General features: G+C 47.8%; 1 long non-coding RNA gene across 1 annotated transcript; it reads left to right on the top strand.

Annotated features, from left to right (window-relative positions):
• Window positions 1-1,392: 1,392 nt before the first annotated feature.
• Window positions 1,393-22,884, top strand: LOC120947165. Its single transcript, XR_005750849.1, has 3 exons — window positions 1,393-1,438; window positions 20,328-20,452; window positions 22,521-22,884. It is a non-coding gene; the product is annotated as an uncharacterized LOC120947165 (long non-coding RNA).
• The last annotated feature ends 871 nt before the right edge of the window (window positions 22,885-23,755 follow it).

Genomic DNA, 23,755 nt, shown 5'->3' with positions numbered 1-23,755 from the left:
AACTCTTGGCTTGGGTTAGTTGCCACACATTGTGTGGACCCACAAATTAATTTAAGATGATAGTCCAGCTTGGGTGGATAGGTTTCAACAGAGTTATGAGCTTTTATTCTAACTCTTGGCTTGGGTTGGCCACACATTGTGTGGACCCACAAATTAATTTAAGATGATAGGTTTCACCAGAGTTATGAGCTTTTATTCTAACTCCTGGCTTGGGTTAGCCACACATTGTGTGAACCCACAAATTAATTTAAGATGATAGTCCAGCTTGGGTGGATAGTTTTCACCAGAGTTATGAGCTTTCATTCTAACTCTTGGCTTGGGTTGGCCACACATTGTGTGGACCCACAAATTAATTTAAGATGATAGGTTTCACCAGAGTTTTGAGCTTTTATCATGACTCATGGGCTTGGGTTTAACCACCAGATTTGGTGGTGACCATGTTCTGGGGTCTAGGAGTGAGATGTTATGGTTCGGTTGGAAGTGTCTAGCATGGATTGAGCCCCTGGGGGTGTGAGTGGGGTGGGCGAGCCTTCCATGTAATTCAGTGTCGACAGTGTTGCTTGCCCTGCCCTGTCATGCTGGAAAATGTGGTTGGCTCCTTCATTCACATCAGTCTTCAGCTTACCTTGAAGGTTACCGGTTTCTAGGAGCTCTTTCTCTGTGAAGAGATGCAGGCAGGGCTGTGGATTTCACTCTTTGATCCCTCTTGGGGAAGTCTACGGAGAGCTTGGGCAATGCTCTCGCTCTCTGGAAGTAAAGGGTCGGCTGTTGCAAGACTGTCTAACATTTCTATTGTGAGCTGTAGTTGGGCATCTGGACTGGTTGCTAGGCTGTTCTGTAGTAGTGGGTTTAGAGACTGGGTCAATCTCAGTTCTTGCTGGACTGGGGGAGAAGTGCCCACTCCTCCGAGAAGGCCAGGGGTGGATCTGATTCAGTCTCCTTGCTCACTGCTGCGGTTCTTCCTGGCAGTTGGTCTAGAAGCTTAATTATGGCTTACAGTGGGAATGGTAGATTTTCTTATAACTGTTCATTCTTTCTTCCTGGGAATACAGACTTGCTTTTGGAATGGTTTTTGGTTTTTCTTGGTTGGCGTATGAGGGCACCATATTACAGTCAACAAACACTTTGGCCAGGCCAAAATCAATACTCTCTATTCTTGGGTCAGACTTTAGGTATTGGGTCAGAATCCTTCTCTCCTTAGGGGGGGAAAAGGGTCTTGATGCTTGCCGCTCCCACAAAATGGAAATACTTCAACGCATTAGCTAACTTCACACGGTTTCACTTGTCAATATCTGTTTGTTACGACAACGCCAAATTCCTGAGTTTTGCTGCTTATGTTTTCTTGTGATTCCAAAGTTTATCTTTATATTGTAGCTGGCGAGATGACCATCGAGGCTGAAGTATGGCAACACTGTGCTGTTTGAGAGTAAACGGAGAAGTATGTATCAATTTCAGTCTATAAATGCTGTAATCTGTGGGACATTTTAAGTGAAACTTTTTTGTGTATCAAGCTTTTAAGCGGAGTTCCACCCAAAAATGGAACTTCTGCTTTAAGTGACCGTGAGCCCCTTGACATGCCACATTTGGAAAACGGGGAAACTGTCAACAGGGGCCCGGAAGTGATGTCTCATGTCATTTCTGGGTCAGCAGCAGGGAGGAGGGGGAGAGCAGATGTGCATCTATGCCAGTCTCAAACCTGCAGATCAGCAAGCTGAGCCTGGCATACTTGGGGTAGGTGTACGGGGTGTGGAGCATTTTGATGCAGCTCAAGCAGTGTGAGGGGATGTGTTTTGTTGGCCTTGGTGACCTGACGCCTGGGGTTTGTCGAGCCCTTAAACATGAGGAAAGGACAGAGGCCGCCATTGCTGAAGTCTGATTTTATTAAGAAGGTTTGTTCTGGCCATCTGGTGCTTTTGCATCAACACTATGGGCCTGATTTACCAAGCCTTTACTCCATGACTCATGGAGTAAAAGCAGGAGTAGCAGCCGTTTGGCCATTTACTAAAGAAATACGCTGCTAGTGCAGTGTATTTCCCTAGTTACTAATGTGCTCCGTGCGCCCAGGAGAGGGTGCATTGTGCACCAGTACAGACCTGGCGCACGGCACATTGCGCGGTTTGGGCGGGAGTTTATTAGGGGGGGAGGTGGGGGGATGCAGGGGAAGTGAAGTGACATGTGTTTTAAAGTGTTTGGCGGGCCGAATTGAAAGGGAAAGTGTTTTTTGAAAACAGATCCCCGTACGCTTGCACAGTGCGCCTGAACCTCGGGAGGTTCATTTGCATACTGGGCATGCGCAGAGAGAAAAGTCAGGGATTCCCGTGCGCCTTGTCAGTACGCCGTGAAAATCTTGGTAAATACCAAGCGGCGTACCCGTGATTGCGCTGCGTGACGCGGCGCACGGGAATCTCCGAGCTGTTTTCAGCCCTGAAGGGGAACTCGGCGCCAAATTTCAAACTTGAAATCGGCGCGGGTCCCCCTTCAGGGCTACATTAGGCTCTTAGGCTTGGTCCGGAACGTGAGGGGTTAAACCCGCGCCGATTCGGCGCGGGGGTCCCCCCCAGATCCAAACCAAGCCCTCATCCCAAGCATGCAGTCTGGCCCGGACAGGAATGGGGGAGGGGACGAGCGAGCGCCCCCCCCCTCCTGAGCCGTACCAGACCGCATGCCCTCAACATGGGGGAGTGTGTGCTGTGGGGGAGGGGGGCACTGCCCCCCCACCCCACAGCACTCTTGCCCCCATGTCGATAGGGACAAGAGCCTCTTCCCGACAACCCTTGCCATTGGTTGTCGGGGTATGCGGGCGGGGCTAATCAGAATCTGCGAGCTCCCTTTAATAAGGGGGCCCCCAGATGCCGGCCCCCCACCCTATGTGAATGAGTATGGGGTACATCGTACCTCTACCCATTCACATGGGGGAAATGTAAAGTAAAAAAAACACCACACAGAATAAAATATTTTATTAATCTGCTCCGGAGCCCCCCCTTTCTTCTTTAGCTCTCTTAGAAGGGGGGGTTTCTTCTCTCCCGATCTTCCGCCGGGACCCTGGGCTTCGGTGATTTCTGCCGGGGGAGGGCGCCATCCCTCGGTCCTCTCCGGAGCCTTCCGCCGGATGCCCCCACCCCATTTAAGCTCTTTTTCATTAGGGAGGGGCATCCGGACTTCGGGGTCTTCTGCCGGGGGATGGCGCCTATCCCCCGGTCTTTCCGGTGCCTTCCGCCAGGGTTCCGGTCTTCCTGGTCTTCTGCCGGGGGTGCGCCAACTCCCCGGTCTTTTCTCTTCTGTCTTCTCTGCTCCCTCTTCTGCCTGGCTCCCCCGCGGAGCCAGGGCTTTCTTCCGTCTTCTTTCTTCTCTCTTCCTTCTTCTGCCTGTCTCCTCCGGGAGCACAGGGCTTGTCTCCGCTGTCTTCTTCCTTCTCTTCCATTCGATGTTGACACGACGAGGTTCCGCGCTGACATGCCGTGTCAGCGGCGGGCATGGACTTATATAGGGTAATGCCACCATGTGACCTCAACCCATGTGACATCACATTCCCATCATGCCCAGGGAATGTGATGTCACATGGGTTGAGGTCACATGGTGGCATTACCCTATATAAGTCCATGCCCGCCGCTGACACGGCATGTCAGCGCGGAACCTCGTCGTGTCAACATCGAATGGAAGAGAAGGAAGAAGACAGCGGAGACGAGCCCTGTGCTCCCGGAGGAGACAGGCAGAAGAAGGAAGAGAGAAGAAAGAAGACGGAAGAAAGCCCTGGCTCCGCGGGGGAGCCAGGCAGAAGAGGGAGCAGAGAAGACAGAAGAGAAAAGACCGGGGAGTTGGCGCACCCCCGGCAGAAGACCAGGAAGACCGGAACCCTGGCGGAAGGCACCGGAAAGACCGGGGGATAGGCGCCATCCCCCGGCAGAAGACCCCGAAGTCCGGATGCCCCTCCCTAATGAAAAAGAGCTTAAATGGGGTGGGGGCATCCGGCGGAAGGCTCCGGAGAGGACCGAGGGATGGCGCCCTCCCCCGGCAGAAATCACCGAAGCCCAGGGTCCCGGCGGAAGATCGGGAGAGAAGAAACCCCCCCTTCTAAGAGAGCTAAAGAAGAAAGGGGGGGCTCCGGAGCAGATTAATAAAATATTTTATTCTGTGTGGTGTTTTTTTTACTTTACATTTCCCCCATGTGAATGGGTAGAGGTACGATGTACCCCATACTCATTCACATAGGGTGGGGGGCCGGAATCTGGGGACCCCTTTATTAAAGGGGTCTCTCAGATTCTGATAAGCTCTCCGCCCGCATACCCCGACAACCAACGGCCAGGGTTGTCGGGAAGAGGCTCTTGTCCCTATCGACATGGGGGCAAGAGTGCTTTGGGGTGGGGGGGCAGTGCCCCCCTCCCCCACAGCACACACTCCCCCATGTTGAGGGCATGTGGTCTGGTATGGCTCAGGAGGGAGGGGGGCGCTCGCTCGTCCCCACCCCCATTCCTGTCTGACCAGACTGCGTGCCTGGGATAAGGGCTTGGTTTGGATCTTGGGGGGGACCCCACGCTATTTTTTTGGGCCCCGGTTTAACCCCTTATGTTCCAGACCAAGCCTAAGAGCCTGGTATGCACCTGGAGGGAACCCACCTTATTTTTTTTGGGGGGGGGTCTGGAGTTCCCCTTCATGAACAGCGATCTGTCATTTACACATGTCAGTCCCACACCCCCCCCCCTACAGTTAGAACACACCCAGGGAACATATTTAACCCCTCCCTCGCACCTAGTGTTAACCCCTTCCCTGCCAGTGGCATTTTTTGAGTAAGCAATGCATTTTTTACAGCACTGATCGCTAGAAAAATGCCAATGGTTCCAAAAAAGTGTTCGATGTGTCCACCATAATGTCGCAGTACCGATAAAAATCGCTGATCGCCCCAATAACTAGTTAAAACAACAAAAAAAACAAATTTGTAGACGCTATAACTTTTGCAAAAACCAAACACTAAACGCTATTTGCGATTTTTTGGAACCAAAAAGATGTAGAATACGTATCGGCCTAAACTGAGGGTTTTTTTAGTTTTTTGAATATATATTTTTGGGGATATTTATTATAGCAAAAAGTAAAATTAATTTTTACATATGTGGGCGGGACTTACGCAAGTCCCGCCCACATATATAAACATCGTTCAAACCACACATGTGAGGTATTGACGCGTGCATTAGAGCGAGAGCAATACTTTTACCACTAGACCTTCTTTGTAACTATAAACTGTTAACCTGGAAAAAAAAAAAAAGGTCGCCTATGGGGATATTCACGGAATTCATTTTGGCCCCATTGCAGGAGTGTTTCCAATAGTAAAGCGTGACATGTAAGGTATCTATTTACTCAGTGTAACATCATCTTTCACATTATCCCCAAAAATTGGGCTCACTTTTGTGTTTTGTTAATTTTTAACCACTTGAGCCCGGACCATATTTCTGGTCAATGACCGGGCAAGTTTTTGTGATTCTGCGCGGCGTCGCTTTAACTGACAATTGCGCAGTCGTGCGACGTGGCTCCCAAACAAAATTGGCAACCTTTTTTTTCCCACAAATAGATTATTAAATGTGCGTGTTTACTTCTGTCTTTAACACCTCCCCTTCAGGCTGGAAAGCATCAGATCAGGGGAAACAAAAAAAAAAAGCTCTCATTCCATTGCAGCTTGGTTCCTACATGTGTGATGAACTGAGCATGCTCAAACACTTAGAAAAAAAATATCCTTTCTTTTTAAAAGGTGAAAAACACTCATTGGATGCTCATAGAGCGTGGTTTGGATTAATTGCAGGTGTGCCCAATTACAAGCTCACCCAAACTAGAGACTGCAATTTGGTCATGTGATTTCAATTGCTTCATTACTAGCACTGTTATAAAAAGCTTGGATCGATCAGTCCTCAGCTGCCCTCAGAAGGGGCAGGCTGGCAGAAATGCTGTTGCTAAACACAAATGTGGTTTGTTGCATGGGTTTTGTTTTATTTTGCCAATGGTTTTGGTTTATTTTTAAATGATGTTCACTTTGATGTATTTGTCTATGTGGCCTTATTTTATGAAAAATGTGTAAAGCTATGGTTAATTAGAATTTTGAAATGTATTTTTGTTTGTTTGTCTTTTTTTGCTTTCCTTGTTTTGTTGACCAATAAAAATTACTTTAAAATTGTTAAGTTTGTCTTTTGTTACTTTTTCATGCTACATATGTTGACAGCTGCAGCTGAACTAGGTTTGGGCCTAACAAATTATGTGTGATTTTTGTCTAAGCTTCTTTCCTGGTGTGTAATCCTGAAATGTTTGCCATGTTTATTCTCCCTGACTTTAAAGACAAAAACTGGTAAGTATTTTATTTATTCTGCAGTGGTCCTCAGCCCTCAAGTACCCCCGACAGGACATGTTTTGGGGATTTCTCTTATCAAGAATTGCTGTCCAGACTATTTTAAAGCACATGTGCAAGATGAAGGAAAACCTGCAAACATGGCCTGTGGGGGGGGGGGGGGTTTGCTATTGGTGGACAGGCTTGACGTGCTGATTTACAGCACTGTGCTTAAATCTAGCGCAAGGCAATCCTATTCAAATTGTGGGTGTTTGAGGGAAGCCAAGTGAGTGTTAGAACCCCTGCTTTGTGTTTTTTTATTTTTGTGTTGAGCTTTGTGTCCCTTTTCTTAAAATTGGCTTCACTTCCTGTCACACAGCTGAACAGGAAGTGAGGTTAAAACCCTACCAGTGTCATTTCTTGGGGACACAGGTCAATCTTAACTAGTGTCCCCATTAAGCAAATTGCACTCCAGCACTGCTGTGTACACCCCAAATCATGGGTCTTCAAACTACGGCCCTCCAGTTGTTCAGGAACTACAATTCCCATCATGCCTAGTCATGTCTGTGAATGTCAGTGCATTACAAGGCCTCATGGGATGTGTAGTTCTACAACAGCTGGAGGGCCGTAGTTTGAGGATCCCTGCCCCAAATGATTATTTAGTTTGGGGTTTAGTAAAGGCAAAGCCACTCTGCAGTACAAGCATAGTTGCTGAAAATCAGAGAGGAAGCACTGATGGTTTTAACATCCAATCCTGTAGAAGCAAAGTTGTTTTGTTTTCTTCCTTGCTTTGCACTTGTAGGAGTGGATTTGCCTTTAGTAAATGGACCCCAAAGTCCAAGATCCCTAATAATTTGGGGTGTACACAGCAAAATGCTAGAGTGCAATTTACATAATGGGAAACTATTTAGCTTGATCTCTGTGTCCCCAAGAAAAGATATTAGTAAGGTTTTACCCTCACTTCCTGTTTGGCTATGTGACAGGAAGTGAATGAATTAGAAAGGGTGAAGACACCTCACAAATGTTGTCACTATCAGGGGTGCAGACATCCCCAAAAAAATGAGCAGATAATACTTATTTGCAAATTAATAATTTTTTAGTTAACATTGGGTGGGGTGCTCTAACACACACATTCCTACATATTAGCAACGCTCTATCCTGGCCTATTGGCATGGTTATATTTTCTTAGGGCTCTCAATAAAACTCTATATAAAATTTGTGCTTAAACTAGAAGAACTATAATCAACAAGTTTTATTTTCTTTCATTTTGGATAGAGTGAGGGAGGGTTATAGGCCCTGTCAGTTTATTTTGTATTATCTGTGTCCAATTGGGGAGATTTGCCTTCACTTCCTGCCCCATAGCCAAACAGGAAGTGAGAGAAAAACTATGCAAATTAACCACTTCCCGCCCAGCCTATGGCCGATTTACGTCCGGGAAGTGGTTACACAATCCTGACAGGACGTCCTGCAGGATTTCATGCCGCACGCGCCTGTGGGGGCACGCAGCGCGGCGATCGGTGATGCGGGGTGTCAGTCTGACACCCTGCATCTCCGATCTCGGTAAAGAGTCTCTCACGGAGACGGAGACTCTTTACCACGTGATCAGCCGTGTCCAATCACGGCTGATCACGATGTAAACAGGAAGAGCCATCGATGGCTCTTCCTCACTCGCGTCTTACAGACGCGAGTATAGGAGAGCCGATCGGCGGCTCTCCTGACAGGGGGCGTTCGCGCTGATTGTTTATCAGCGCAGCCCCCCCTCGGATCACCACACTGGACCACCAGGGATGCCCACCCTGGACCACCAGGGTGTGCAAAAACAAAAAAAATATAGAACAAAAAAACAAAAAGCATTAAAAAATAAGAAAAAAGATGCCAATCAGTGCCCACAAATGGGCACTGACTGGGAAAATCAGTGCCACCCCACAGTGCCCATCCATGCACAGTGCCCACCTATCAGTGCCCACCTGTGCCACCCATAAGTATCCATCAGTGCCACCCATAAGTGCCGCCCATAAGTATCCATCAGTGCCACCCATAAGTGCCGCCCATCTGTGCCGCCCATGAGTGCCCATCAGTGCCGCCTATGAGTGCCCATCAGTGCCGCATAGCAGCGCCGCCAATCAATGCCACCTCATCTGTGCCGTCAGTACTACCTCATCGATGTCCATCAGTGCCATCTCATCGGTGCCCATCAGTGCCGCCATATCAGTGCCCGTAATTGAAAGAGAAAAACTTATTTACAAAAAAATTAACCTAAAAAAAGAAAAAGGTTTTTTCTTTATCGTACATCACGGGACACAGAGCAGCATAGCCATTACATATGGGTTATATAGTGTACCTTCAGGTGATGGACACTGGCACTCTCCGACAGGAAGTTCCCTCCCTATATAACCCCCACCCATAGTGGGAGTACCTCAGTTTTTTCGCCAGTGTCTTAGGTGTTGGTGCACGTTGAAGGTTGTGCCTGCAGTTTGTCCTTGGGACCAGGGCCAGCCGACCGGATCCGTCCAAGGTGCTTCATAGCCAAAGTGGACGGTACCCGGGCCCCAATTCGTGGATGGGGTTTTGCCTATAATGCCTCTCCTTGGAGGGCTGGACTCTGGGTTCCAGGACTGGGTTTTTTAACCTATGAATACCTGCTGCCAGTAGTGCTGTATAGGTCCAGGTGTGTGGTGTTCCTGACTTGGACCCCGGTCCCTGAAGGTCTATGACCATACCCACGGTGAAGGGGGAAGATTGGGCCTCTTGCATGAGCAATACCCTGCGGCGTGGAAAGGTAAGCGGGGGGCCTACGGAACTTGGTTTGTCAGTGGGCTCCCCACAGGGGACTCTGGGGAAAAGCCTTTTTTTATGCCTCTGTGCATGGGCTAAAAGAGAAACCACAAAGTCTGCATGACTGGATGGCTCAAACACCCAGGTATACTGTTCCTCTGGCTGGGCTAATAGACTGCTGCTGCTGCTACAAGGTGTTTTGCTCCATGAAATGTAAAGGGAGCATGTCAGGTTTAAATTACTTACTTCCTGATGTCTGTGTGTCTCCAGCAGCTCCCGGGCTCCTCTCCCCACATGGATTCTGCTTCCTGCTTCCTGAGAGCGGCGTCGGGAGCGCGCGCGCGCGCGTGCGCGCGCACTGTTATAGGCACCGACGCTGCGTGGAGGGGCGGGGGACGCCCAGGGAGTTCCCTCCCCTCTGTACATCAGAGGGAAAAACTCTATTTAGCCTGTCAGTTTGCTGAAGGCTGTGAAGGGACACGGAGCAGCGATGCTGAGCTGAGCAGGATAGGTTTGCCTATGTTATGCTGACACAGTGACACCTAGTGGCCGTTTTTTTGTACACACCTTGCTAAAGAGCTGTTTAAGCTCATATTTTCTCTGAAAAGCCGGTGTACTAAGTAGCAGTCAGAGTACTTAGTATTTGGTACTCTCTTAGCCCAGCATTAAGGGAAGCAATATTAGGATATGATTAAGCCCTTGGGGCTCAATATTGCTATCTCTTGTTAGGTTTTGGGAAGTTTAGTTTCTGTCTAACATTACCCTAGCCTAAATTTTTTTCCTCATTTATTTAAATGTGTGTTTTTCTCCAGCTATTACAGTCAGTTGTATATTAGCGGAGTATCTCAGATTTGTTATTATGGCTCCTAAGGGTGCAGGGAACGCTAAAAATGCTAAAGGTGTTAAAAAGCCGAAGGGTTCCCCATCGGGCTCGGAGGATATTTCCCAGAATCCACCTGCCCCTATCTCCCCGGAGGATCCGGAGGTTGCTGCCCTGGGTGAGCCATCGGGGTTGCTAGGTGCTATGGCGGGCCCTATTCAACCAACTCCTTCCTATGTCACGGAAGAGATGTTAGCCTCCACCTTGGGTGGATTTGAAAAGAGGATGGCCGCTCTTATTACGGCCTCTTTATCCGGGAAGAAGCGGGCTAGGTCCCCGTCTCCCAGGTTTGAATCTCCTGAGGAAGATGTCCTTTCCACTGAGGAATTGGAAGATACAGGAGACCAGGCTGAGGATCATCTGGACCATTTGGGTTCTGAAGATTCTACTATAGAAGAACCTTTTTCAGCTTCTCACGCAGAAAAATTGTGGGTTCAGTCCTTAACGGATATGGTGCGGTCAGCTTTTAAAATGCCTTTGCCTCAGCCTCTGGCCTCCGCTGTGTCCTCATTGGGCTCCCTAAAAGCGCCCCAAGCAACCTGGTGTTCCCGGTCCATCCTTTGTTAAAGGACCTGATATTTCAGGACTGGGTTAAGCCAGACAGGATTTTTTTGCCTCCTAAAAGGTTCGCAGTTATGTACCCTTTAGAGGAGGAGTTTTAAAAAAAATGGGCTGTCCCCACTGTTGACGCAGCCATATCATGTGTCAATAAAGCTTTAACGTGTCCAGTGGACAATATTCACATGTTCAAAGATCCTGTGGATAAAAGGCTTGAGACCTTACTAAAGGCATCCTTTTCCACAGCGGGGGCAGTGGTCCAGCCAGCTGTAGCTGCCATTGGCGTCTGCCAGGCTTTAAAAGACCAGGCCAAGCAGGCCCTAAAGGACCTCCCGGCTCAACAGGCTCAGGACTTAGCCGATCTACCTAGAGCCTTATGTTTCGCGGTAGACGCTATCAAGGATTCAATCCAACAGGCGTCCCGCCTATCCCTGTATTTGGTCCACATGAGAAGATTACTTTGGTTAAAGAACTGGTCTGCAGAAACCCCCTGCAAAAAACTCCTTACAGGATTCTCCTTTCAAGGAGAGAGATTGTTTGGAGAAGATCTTGACAAATATATTCAAAAGATCTCTAGTGGTAAGAGCACCCTTTTGCCGGTTAAGAAAAGGTTCCGAGGTCCCTCTTTTAAGCGCCCAACCTCTCCAGTTCCAGGGCCCTCATTCTCTAGGCAGTATCGACGGCCTCCTGGACGCGCAGCTGCAAACAGGCCCCAGGGGCAAGCTGCAGGGAACAAGAGACCGTGGAACCGTAAGCCGGTTAAGGCTGCCCCTAAGGCAGCCTTGTGAAGGGGCGCCCCCACTCTCTCGAGTGGGGGGAAGACTCCGGTTGTTCTCGGAGTTGTGGGGGGCCCAAGTTACCGACCAATGGGTTCTGTCCTCAGTAACTCAGGGGTACAAGCTGGAGTTTCGGGAGTTCCCCCCTCCTCACTTTCAAATGTCAAGACTTCCAGGCGACCCTCAGAGACAGGCATCGCTTCTGTCCGCCCTAGAGCGACTCCTATCCCAAGGAGTGATTATGGAAGTACCAGCAGGGGAGCAAGGACAAGGGTTTTACTCAAACCTCTTCGTTGTCCCGAAGCCAAACGGCGACGTCAGGCCTATTCTGGACCTAAAGTTATTAAACCGCTTTTTAAGAGTCCGGTCTTTTCGAATGGAGTCCATTCGTTCGGTGGTGGCCGCCCTCCAAGGAAAGGAGTTCTTGGCCTCCATCGATATAAAGGACGCATACCTGCACGTTCCGATTTTCCCAGGCCATTACAGGTATCTGCGTTTTGCCCTAAACTATCGGCATTATCAGTTCGTGGCTCTTCCGTTCGGACTAGCCACGGCCCCTCGGGTTTTTACGAAGATCCTGGCCCCCGTATTAGCCATCCTAAGGGAACAGGGCATTCTGATCATGGCCTACCTAGACGATCTTCTGGTAGTCGACCACTCAGCGGCCGGTCTAAATCGGGCAGTGTTGCTAGCAGTAAACTGCCTAGAGTCCCTGGGTTGGGTTCTAAACCGGGACAAATCGGCTTTACAGCCCACAAGAAGGTTGGAGTATCTAGGTCTGATTTTAGATACAAGACAACAACGGATCTTCCTGCCCCAGTCCAGAGTGGACTCGATAAGGGAGTTAATCCACATAGTCCTAAGCAGCACAAGGCCATCTATACGCCTCTGCATGCGCCTGTTGGGAAAGCTAGTGGCCACCTTCGAGGCAGTGCCCTATGCCCAGATCCATTCTCGGAGGCTACAGAGAGCAATTCTCGCGGCCTGGGACAAAAGACTCCAGGCCTTGGATCTTCCCATTTCCCTTCCCTATGCGGTAAGGCAGAGCCTGTGTTGGTGGCTAGTCACAAAAAATCTTCTGAAAGGAAGATCGTTCAATCCCCCCTCATGGAGGATAGTAACCACGGACGCCAGCCTATCAGGTTGGGGTGCAGTCCTAGACGATTTAACCCTACAGGGGAAATGGTCAAGGGCAGAATCAGCCCTACCCATAAATGTCTTAGAGATCCGAGCAGCTCGGTTGGCTCTTTTGGGCTGGACGGAGGTTCTGCAGGGCTCCCCAGTAAGGGTACAATCCGACAATGCCACTGCCGTAGCTTATATAAACCACCAGGGTGGCACCAGGAGTCAGGCAGCCCAAAGGGAGGTAGATCGGATTTTTTTATGGGCAGAAGCCCATGTCCCCTGCATCTCAGCTATCTTTATCCCCGGGGTGGACAATTGGCAAGCGGACTTCCTCAGCCGCCAACAGATGTCCCCAGGGGAGTGGTCCCTCCATCCCGAAGTGTTCCAGGTCATTTGCCGGAAGTGGGGTACTCCGGAGGTGGACATTATGGCGTCCAGATTCAATGCCAAAGTAGCAAACTTTGTCTCTCGAACGAGGGATCCATTGGCCTGCGGGACAGATGCCTTGGTGTGTCCTTGGCATCAGTTTGCGCTAATCTATGCCTTCCCTCCAATACGGATGCTACCCCGTCTTCTTCACAGAATTCAAAGGGAACGCAAGCCAGCGATTCTAGTGGCCCCAGCGTGGCCCCGAAGACCTTGGTACTCCTTGATAAAAAGGATGACCGTAGAGGAGCCTTGGGTCCTCCCTCTACGTCCGGACCTCCTCTCACAAGGGCCATTCTACCACCCTGCCTTACAGGCCCTAAATTTAACGGCCTGGCGGCTGAGTCCCTGATTCTCAGAAACAGAGGCCTTTCAGGGCAGGTCGTTTCTACCCTTATAAACGCAAGAAAACCAGTTTCCAGGTTAATATACTATAGGGTGTGGAAGGCCTATATTACCTGGTGTGAAACCAGGAAATGGGATCCCCGCAAATATACTATTGGGAGAATCCTGGAGTTTTTACAGTTGGGAGTGGAAAAAGGTTTGGCGGTCGGCACAATCAAGGGGCAGGTGTCTGCCTTGTCGGTCTTCTTCCAGAGATCGTTGGCTGCCCATTCCTTAATGAAATCCTTTTTACAAGGTGTTATTCGGGTCAATCCCCCGATTAAAGCTCCCCTGTATCCTTGGGATCTAAATTTGGTTCTATCGGCCTTGCAAAGGCAGCCCTTTGAGCCCTTGTCCGTGATTCCTTTGGTCCTTTTGACTAGGAAACTAGTGTTTCTGGTGGCCATGGCATCCGCCAGAAGGGTGTCGGAGTTGGCAGCCTTGTCATGTAAGGCACCTTATTTATTATTGCATAAGGACAGGGTCGTTTTGCGACCGCTTCCGTCCTTCCTGCCTAAGGTGGTATCAAATTTTCACCTTAATCAAGATGTGATTCTTCCATCATTTTTTCCAAAGCCTTCTTCTAAGGAAGAGAGGTTACTACATTCCTTGGATGTAGTTAGAGCTGTAAAGATTTACTTGGAAGCTACAGCCCAGATTCGTAAGACGGACGTCTTATTCATTCTGCCGGAAGGGCCCAAGAAGGGCCAGGCAGCGTCTAAGGCCACTATTGCTAAGTGGATTAGGCAGACGATTATTCAGGCCTATGGCCTGAAGGGGAAGAGTCCACCCTTATCGGTTAAGGCTCATTCCACTAGAGCTATAAGTGCCTCTTGGGCAGCGTATCACCAGGTCCCTATGGCTCAGGTCTGCAGGGCAGCAACCTGGTCATCTGTCCACACATTTGCAAATTTTATCAAATGGACGTTAGGAGGAACGCTGATTCAGCCTTTGGGCAGGCGGTACTGCGGGCCGCAGTTTAATCTCCTCTTGTCCGGTGGCACCTCTTGTTTGTTTTTTTCTGGTTGTCTCCCTCCCCTCATGGAGCATTGCTTGGGGACATCCCATATGTAATGGCTATGCTGCTCTGTGTCCCGTGATGTACGATAAAGAAAAAGGGATTTTTATTAACAGCTTACCTGTAAAATCCTTTTCTTGTAGTACATCACGGGACACAGAGCTCCCACCCCTCTTATGGGGAATTTTGGGATGCATATTGCTTGCTACAAAACTGAGGTACTCCCACTATGGGTGGGGGTTATATAGGGAGGGAACTTCCTGTCGGAGAGTGCCAGTGTCCATCACCTGAAGGTACACTATATAACCCATATGTAATGGCTATGCTGCTCTGTGTCCCGTGATGTACTACAAGAAAAGGATTTTACAGGTAAGCTGTTAATAAAAATCCCTTTTTTGTTTCAAAATTTGCAGTCTTTTTTTAGTTGTTGCGCAAAAAAAAAAACGCAGAGGTGATCAAATAACAACAAAAGAAAGCTCTATTTGTGGGGAAAAAAGGACGCCAATTTTGTTTGGGTACAGTGTTGTATGACCGCGCAATTGCCATTCAAAGTGCGACAGTGTTGAAAGCTGAAAATTGGCTTGGGCGGGAAGGTGCGTAAGTGCCTGGTATGGAAGTGGTTAAGGGAATCCAGTGCCCCCCCAGAACTAGTGTGTGGGTCCCCTGAAAATTACTGGGCGGGGTTATACAAAAACAGGGTGTGACCTTGACAGGAAGGGGTGGGTCATTTTTCTATTAGGAGGTGCAGATATGTAGTCAGGCCTAGGGCAGAACCAAACCTTAATATACTACTGCATATTAGGGCTTATTTAGACCGGAACCGATTTACAGCGTGTTTTTATATTGTGGGAGGAAACCCACGCAGGCACAGGGAGAACATGCAAACTCCATGCAGATGCTGTCACGGGCGGGATTCGAACCAACGACTCTTTTGCTGCTAGGTCAAAGTGCTATACACTACACCACTGTGGTGAACGAACATGATTGCAGCTGAAAGCATGAGATCTTTTTTTTTTTTTTTCAATACCATGCTTTCCAGCCTTATTGACCCTTATTTCCATAAAGAGGACCTGTCACACACTAGTCCTATTACAAGGGATGTTTACATTCCTTGTAATAGGAAGAAAACTGATCATTTTTTTTTTATTTCAGTGTAAAACATTATAAAACTAAATAAAAATAAATAAGAAAACCCCAAAAAAAAATTTTAAAGCGCCCCGTCGCGACGAGCTCGCGCACAGAAGCAAACGCATACGCGAGTAGCGCCCGCATATGAAAACAATATTCAAACCACACAAGTGAGGTATCGCCGCGATCGTTAGAGTGAGAGCAATAATTCTAGCCCTAGACCTACTCTGCAACTCAAAAAATGCAACCTGTAGAATTTTTTAAACGTCGCCTATCGAGTTTTTTAAAGGGTAAAAGTTTGACGCCATGCCACGAGCGGGCGCAATTTTTAAGCGTGACATGTTGGGTATCATTTTACTCGGCGTAACATTATCTTTCACAATATAGAAAAAAATTGGGCAAAATGTATTGTTGTCTTATTTTTTAATTCAAAAAAGTGATTTTTATCCAAAAAAAGTGCGCTTGTAAGACCGCTGCGCAAATACGGTGTGACTAAAAGTATTGCAATGACTGCCATTTTATTCCCTAGGATGTCTGCTAAAAAAAAATATATAATGTTTGGGGGTTCTGATTAATTTTCTAGCCAAAAAATTGTGATTTTCACATGAAGGAGAGAAGTGCCAGAATTAACCCGGTGGGCAAGTGGTTAAAGTACTCATGGCTATAAAGAATAGAGTCATTGCTCATTAAAAAAAAAAAAAAAATAAGGGGGTCCCTCCAAATTAAATTACCAGGCCCTTCAGGTCTGGAATGGATATTAAGGGGAACCCCGCCGTAAAAACCCCAAAAAAAAAAGACGTGCGGTTCCCGGCAAATATCCATTCCAGACCCTTCAGGTCTGGTGTGGATTTTAAGGGGAACTCCACCCCAAATTGAAAAAAAAATGGCGTGGAGTCCCCCTAAAAATCCACACCAGACCCTTATCCGAGCACGTTGACCTGGCCGGCCGCAGAAAAGAGGGGGGGACAGAGTGCGGCCCCCCCCTCTCCTGAACCGCACCAGGCCACATGCCCTCAACATGGGGAGGATGTCCCCATGTTGATGGGGACAAGGGTCTCATCCCCACAACCCTTGCCCGGTGGTTGTGGGGGTATGCGGGCGGGAGGTTTATCAGAATCTGGAAGACCCCTTTAACAAAGGGGACCCCCAGATCCTGACCCCCCCCTGTGTGAAATGGTAATGGGGTACATTGTACCTCTACCATTTCACCCCAAAAAAAATGTCAAAGTGATAAAAATGACAGTAGCCGGTTTTTGACAAATCTTTTAATAACATCTTCTTTTCTTCTTTCCTTCGGGGTTCTTCCGCTGCTTCTTTCTTCTCGTCAACATCTTGCCCGACGTCTTCTTCTATCTTCTCCGTCCGTCCTTCCGCCTTCTGGTCCCGCATCTTGCCCGTTGTCTTCTCCGTCCGCCTCCTCGTCCGCATCTTGGGTCTTCTGCGGTCTTCTTCTCGGTCCGCCGCCTTCTCGTCCCCTGCGTTTGAATTTGATTTGGCCGCCGTTTTCCCGCTCCTGGGACCCGCCCCCCTCTGACGCCACAAGTAAACTCCTTAGAAGGTCATGTGCGTCAGAGGGGGGCGGGGTCACATGAGTGTGACACGGCGGGAACTTCTTCTCCGGGCGGCGCGATTGAAATTGAATTCCCCCTCTGTGTGACGCTCTGCGACCCCGCCCCCCTCTGACGCACATGACCTTCTAAGGAGTTTACTTGTGGCGTCAGAGGGGGGCGGGTCCCAGGAGCGGGAAAACGGCGGCCAAATCAAATTCAAACGCAGGGGACGAGAAGGCGGCGGACCGAGAAGAAGACCGCAGAAGACCCAAGATGCGGACGAGGAGGCGGACGGAGAAGACAACGGGCAAGATGCGGGACCAGAAGGCGGAAGGACGGACGGAGAAGATAGAAGAAGACGTCGGGCAAGATGTGGACTAGAAGAAAGAAGCAGCGGAAGAACCCCGAAGGAAAGAAGAAAAGAAGATTTTATTAAAAGATTTGTCAAAAACCGGCTACTGTCATTTTTATCACTTTGACATTTTTTTTGGGGTGAAATGGTAGAGGTACAATGTACCCCATTACCATTTCACACAGGGGGGGGGTCAGGATCTGGGGGTCCCCTTTGTTAAAGGGGTCTTCCAGATTCTGATAAACCTCCCGCCCGCATACCCCCACAACCACCGGGCAAGGGTTGTGGGGATGAGACCCTTGTCCCCATCAACATGGGGACATCCTCCCCATGTTGAGGGCATGTGGCCTGGTGCGGTTCAGGAGAGGGGGGGGGGCCGCACTCTGTCCCCCCCTCTTTTCTGCGGCCGGCCAGGTCAACGTGCTCGGATAAGGGTCTGGTGTGGATTTTTAGGGGGACTCCACGCCATTTTTTTTTTCAATTTGGGGTGGAGTTCCCCTTAAAATCCACACCAGACCTGAAGGGTCTGGAATGGATATTTGCCGGGAACCGCACGTCTTTTTTTTTTTTGGTTTTTACGGCGGGGTTCCCCTTAATATCCATTCCAGACCTGAAGGGCCTGGTAATTTAATTTGGGGGAACCCCTACACATTTTTTTGTTTGTTTTATGAATGAATCCCTTTAGAATTGTCAGAGCCGACAATTCATTATAGCCGCGTGTGAATTTTTAAATGACTTTTTTCCTTCAGAATGTCACTTTGTGCAGGGGGAGTTCTAAGTGCGGGAAAAATGCGCTATTTCACATGCTGACATTACACCCCCCCTAGGTACGAAATTTAAAGGAATATTTCACTTTTATTGTTTCACTTTAAGAATTATTAATTTCACTGCTCCCGAAAAAACGGCCGTTTTAAAAAATAAAAAAAGCATTGATACATGTTCCCTGGGGCAGGACTGAGGTCCCCAAACACTTTTTAGGACAAAACTTGCAGATTAGCCTTTAACCACTTAAGGACCAGCCCATGTACATATACGTCCACAATATGGCACGTACAGGCACATGGGCGTATGGGTACGTCCTCGCCTATTAGCGGGTGGGGGGTCCGATCGGGACCCCCCCGCTACATGCGGAGGTCGGGTCCGCTCGGGGAGCGATCCGGGACCACGGCGCGGCTATTTGTTTATAGCCGCTCCGTCGCGATCGCTCCCCGGAGCTGAAGAACGAGGAGAGCCGTGTGTAAACACGGCTTCCCCATCCTTCACTATGGCGGCGCATCGATCGCGTCATTCCCTTTATAGGGAAGACACGATCGATGACGTCATTCCTACAGCCACACCCCCAAACAGTTGTAAACACATACTAGGTGCACCCTAACTCCTACAGCGCCGCCTGTGGTTAACTCCCAAACTGCAACTGTCATTTTCACAATAAAGAATGCAATTTAAATGCATTTTTTGCTGTGAAAATGACAATGGTCCCAAAAATGTGTCAAAATTGTCCGAAGTGTCCGCCATAATGTCGCAGTCACGAAAAAAATTGCTGATCGCCGCCATTAGTAGTAAAAAAATAAAAAAAAATAAAAATGCAATAAAACTATCCCCTATTTTGTAAACACTATAAATTTTGCGCAAACCAATCGATAAACGCTTATTGCGATTTTTTTTACTAAAAATAGGTAGAAGAATACGTATCGGCCTAAACTGAGGAAAAAAAATGTTTTTATATATGTTTTTGGGGGATATTTATTACAGCAAAAAGTAAAAAATATTGCTTTTTTTTCAAAATTGTTGCTCTATTTTTGTTTATAGCGCAAAAACTAAAAACCGCAGATGTGATCAAATACCACCAAAAGAAAGCTCTATTTGTGGGGAAAAAAGGACGCCAATTTTGTTTGGGAGCCACGTCGCACGACCGCGCAATTGTCTGTTAAAGCGACGCAGTCCCGAACTGTAAAAACCCCTTGGGTCTTTAGGCTGCATATTGGTCCGGGGCTTAAGTGGTTAAAATGAACACTTTTGATTTCTCCCATAGACTTCTATAGGGAGTTCGGCGCGGCTTTACATATTAGTTTCAATGCGCCAGCTGCTACGCTGGTTCATGCGCCTGATTAAGCCTCCACCCGGAGTACTAATTAACGCATGAACCAGCGCAGCGCACAGAGCATAGTAAATCAGGCCCTTTGAGTGTCCTGAGAAATATGAAATTCCAACAATCACAGAATGCTTGTTTTCAGACTAACTTTTTAAAGCCACATTAGCCAGGCAACAAGTCCATTAGTTCCTTTACTGTTCAATATGCCATTGCAAAGTGGAAGTGAAGCAAAAAACATCAATATGCTCCCAGTATGGCATTATTTAGGGTGTTTTTTTTATATTAAGCATAGGAAACCATAGAGCAGGGATATGCAATTAGCAGACCTCCAGCTGTTGCAAAACTACAAGTCCCTTCATGCTTGTGGCTGTGAGTCTTGCTATGCCTCATGGGACTTGTAGTTCTGCAACCGTTGGCGATCCGACACTCAATCACAGAATGCTTGTTTGTTTTCAGACCAATTTTTTAAAGCCAAATTAGCCAGGCAACAAGTGCATTAGTTACTTTACTGTTCAGTATGCCATTGTAAAGTGGAAGTGAAGCAAAAGACATCTTCAATATGTTCCCAGTATGGAATTATCTAGGATGGTTTTTATTTTATTTTTTTAAGTCCTATCATGCCTCTGCCTCTGGGTGTCATGCTTGTGGCTGTGAGTCTTGCTATGCCTCATGGGACGTGTAGTTCTGCAACAGTTGGCGGTCCACTAATTGCATATCTCTGCCATAGAGGCTTCTATTATGGCTTCCTCCTGGAAGTTTCAGTTACTTGGCTGTCATACGGATACTCTTAACCAGGACAAGTATGCAGAAAGACTTCTAGACTTTCTTGATCTGGAACACATGAAGCCAGGTGTTGAGCATAACAGCAGGTCAATCATTTTGGGTCGGCAGTTAGTCTATTTCATGATATGTTTAATCTTTGTATTTTTAACCTCCACCTCAAATTTTATCTCTTGTAGACAAGTTGCAATTGAAAATGTTATCTTTTCCATTATTGGAAGCCTTGGCCACTTCAAGCAAGTTGAAGGCAGAACACTCCAAGCATGATGGAATCCTTTCTCTTGTCCGGCAGCATTCGTGGATGGTGGGTACCAAGAAAACATATTAGGATGATAGTCCAGTTTGGTTTGCTAGGTTTCACCAGAGTTATGAGCTTTTATTCTAACTCTTGGCTTGGGACAGCCACATATTGTGTGGACCCACAAATTAATTTAAGATGATAGGTTTCACCAGAGTTATGAGCTTTTATTCTAACTCTTGGCTTGAGGTAGCCACACATTGTGTGGACCCACAAATTAATTAAAGATGATAGTCCAGCTTGGGTGGATAGGTTTCAACAGAGTTATGAGCTTTTATTCTAACTCTTGGCTTGGGTTGGCCACACATTGTGTGGACCCACAAATTAATTTAAGATGATAGGTTTCACCAGAGTTATGAGCTTTTATTCTAACTCTTGGCTTGGGTTAGTTGCCACACATTGTGTGGACCCACAAATTAATTTAAGATGATAGTCCAGCTTGGGTGGATAGGTTTCACCAGAGTTATGAGCTTTCATTCTAACTCTTGGCTTCGGTTGGCCACGCATTGTGTGGACCCACAAATTAATTTAAGATGATAGTCCAGCTTGGGTGGATAGGTTTCACCAGAGTTATGAGCTTTCATTCTAACTCTTGGCTTGGGTTAGTTGCCACACATTGTGTGGACCCACAAATTAATTTAAGATGATAGTCCAGCTTGGGTGGATAGGTTTCAACAGAGTTATGAGCTTTTATTCTAACTCTTGGCTTGGGTTGGCCACACATTGTGTGGACCCACAAATTAATTTAAGATGATAGGTTTCACCAGAGTTATGAGCTTTTATTCTAACTTTTGGCTTGGGTTAGCCACACATTGTGTGAACCCACAAATTAATTTAAGATGATAGTCCAGCTTGGGTGGATAGTTTTCACCAGAGTTATGAGCTTTCATTCTAACTCTTGGCTTGGGTTGGCCACACATTGTGTGGACCCACAAATTAATTTAAGATGATAGGTTTCACCAGAGTTATGAGCTTTTATTCTAACTCTTGGCTTGGGTTAGTTGCCACACATTGTGTGGACCCACAAATTAATTTAAGATGATAGTCCAGCTTGGGTGGATAGGTTTCACCAGAGTTTTGAGCTTTTATCATGACTCATGGGCTTGGGTTTAACCACCAGATTTGGTGGTGACCAAGTTCTGGGGTCTAGGAGTGAGATGATGTTATGGTTCGGTTGGAAGTGTCTAGCATGGATTGAGCCCCTGGGGGTGTGAGTGGGGTGGGCGAGCCTTCCATGTAATTCAGTGTCGACAGTGTTGCTTGCCCTGCCCTGTCATGCTGGAAAATGTGGTTGGCTCCTTCATTCACATCAGTCTTCAGCTTACCTTGAAGGTTACCGGTTTCTAGGAGCTCTTTCTCTGTGAAGAGATGCAGGCAGGGCTGTGGATTTCACTCTTTGATCCCTCTTGGGGAAGTCTACGGAGAGCTTGGGCAATGCTCTCGCTCTCTGGAAGTAAAGGGTCGGCTGTTGCAAGACTGTCTAACATTTCTATTGTGAGCTGTAGTTGGGCATCTGGACTGGTTGCTAGGCTGTTCTGTAGTAGTGGGTTTAGAGACTGGGTCAATCTCAGTCCTTGCTGGACTGGGGGAGAAGTGCCCACTCCTCCGAGAAGGCCGGGGCTAGATCTGATTCAGTCTCTTTGCTCACTGCTGCGGTTCTTCCCGGCAGTTGGTCTAGAAGCTTAATTATGGCTTACAGTGGGAATGGTAGATTTTCTTATAACTGTTCATTCTTTCTTCCTGGGAATACAGACTTGCTTTTGGAATGGTTTTTAGTTTTTCTTGGTTGGCGTATGAGGGCACCATATTACAGTCAACAAACACTTTGGCCAGGCCAAAATCAATACTCTCTATTCTTGGGTCAGACTTTAGGTATTGGGTCAGAATCCTTCTCTCCTTAGGGGGGGAAAAGGGTCTTGATACTTGCCGCTCCCACAAAATGGAAATACTTCAACGCATTAGCTAACTTCACACGGTTTCACTTGTCAATATATGTTTGTTACGACAACGCCAAATTCCTCAGTTTTGCCGCTTATGTTTTCTTGTGATTCCAAAGCTTATCTTTATATTGTAGCTGGCGAGATGACCATCAAGGCTGAAGTATGGCAACACTGTGCTGTTTGAGAGTAAACGGAGAAGTATGTATCAAATTCAGTCTATAAATGCTGTAATCTGTGGGACATTTTAAGTGAAACTTTTTTGTGTATCAAGCTTTTAAGCGGAGTTCCACCCAAAAATGGAACTTCTGCTTTAAGTGCACCCCTTGACATGCCACATTTGGAAAATTGGGAAACTGTCAACAGGGGCCCGGAAGTGATGTCTCATGTCATTTCTGGGTCAGCAGCAGGGAGGAGGGGGAGAGCAGATGTGCACCTATGCCAGTCTCAAACCTGCAGATCAGCAAGCTGAGCCCGGGATACTTGGGGTAGGTGTACGGGGTGTGGAATATTTTGTGGCAGCTCAAGCAGTGTGAGGGGATGTGTTTTGTTGGCCTTGGCGACCTGACGCCTGGGGTTTGTCGAGCCCTTAAACATGAGGAAAGTACAGAGGCCGCCATTGCTGAAGTCTGATTTTATTAAGAAGGTTTTCTTTATCGTACATCACGGGACACAGAGCAGCATAGCCATTACATATGGTTATATAGTGTACCTTCAGGTGATGGACACTGGCACTCTCCGACAGGAAGTTCCCTCCCTATATAAACCCCACCCATAGTGGGAGTACCTCAGTTTTTTCGCCAGTGTCTTAGGTGTTGGTGCACATGAAGGTTGTGCCTGCAGTTTGTCCTTGGGACCAGGGCCAGCCGACCGGATCCGTCCAAGGTGCTTCATAGCCAAAGTGGACGGTACCCGGGCCCCAATTCATGGATGGGGTTTTGCCTATAATGCCTCTCCCTGGAGGGCTGGACTCTGGGTTCCAGGACTGGGTTTTTAACCTATGGATACCTGCTGCCAGTAGTGCTGTATAGGTCCAGGTGTGTGGTGTTCCTGACTTGGACCGCGGTCCCTGAAGGTCTATGACCATACCCACGGTGAAGGGGGAAGATTTCGCCTCTTGCATGAGCAATACCCTGCGGCGTGGTAAAGGTAAGCGGGGGGCCTACGGAACTTGGTTTGTCAGTGGACCCCCCACAGGGGACTCTGGGGTAAGCCTTTTTTTATGCCTCTGTGCATGGGCTAAAAGAGAAACCACAAAGTCTGCATGACTGGATGGCTCAGACACCCAGGTATACTGTTCCTCTGGCCGGGCTAGTAGACTGCTGCTGCTGCTACAAGGTGGGGGTTTGCTCCATGAGATTGTAAAGGGGCA

Source organism: Rana temporaria, chromosome 8 (assembly GCF_905171775.1).
Source record: "Rana temporaria chromosome 8, aRanTem1.1, whole genome shotgun sequence".
Lineage (NCBI taxonomy): Eukaryota > Metazoa > Chordata > Amphibia > Anura > Ranidae > Rana > Rana temporaria.
Note: the sequence above shows the minus strand (reverse complement) of the source record. Positions and strands in the feature narration are given on the sequence as shown.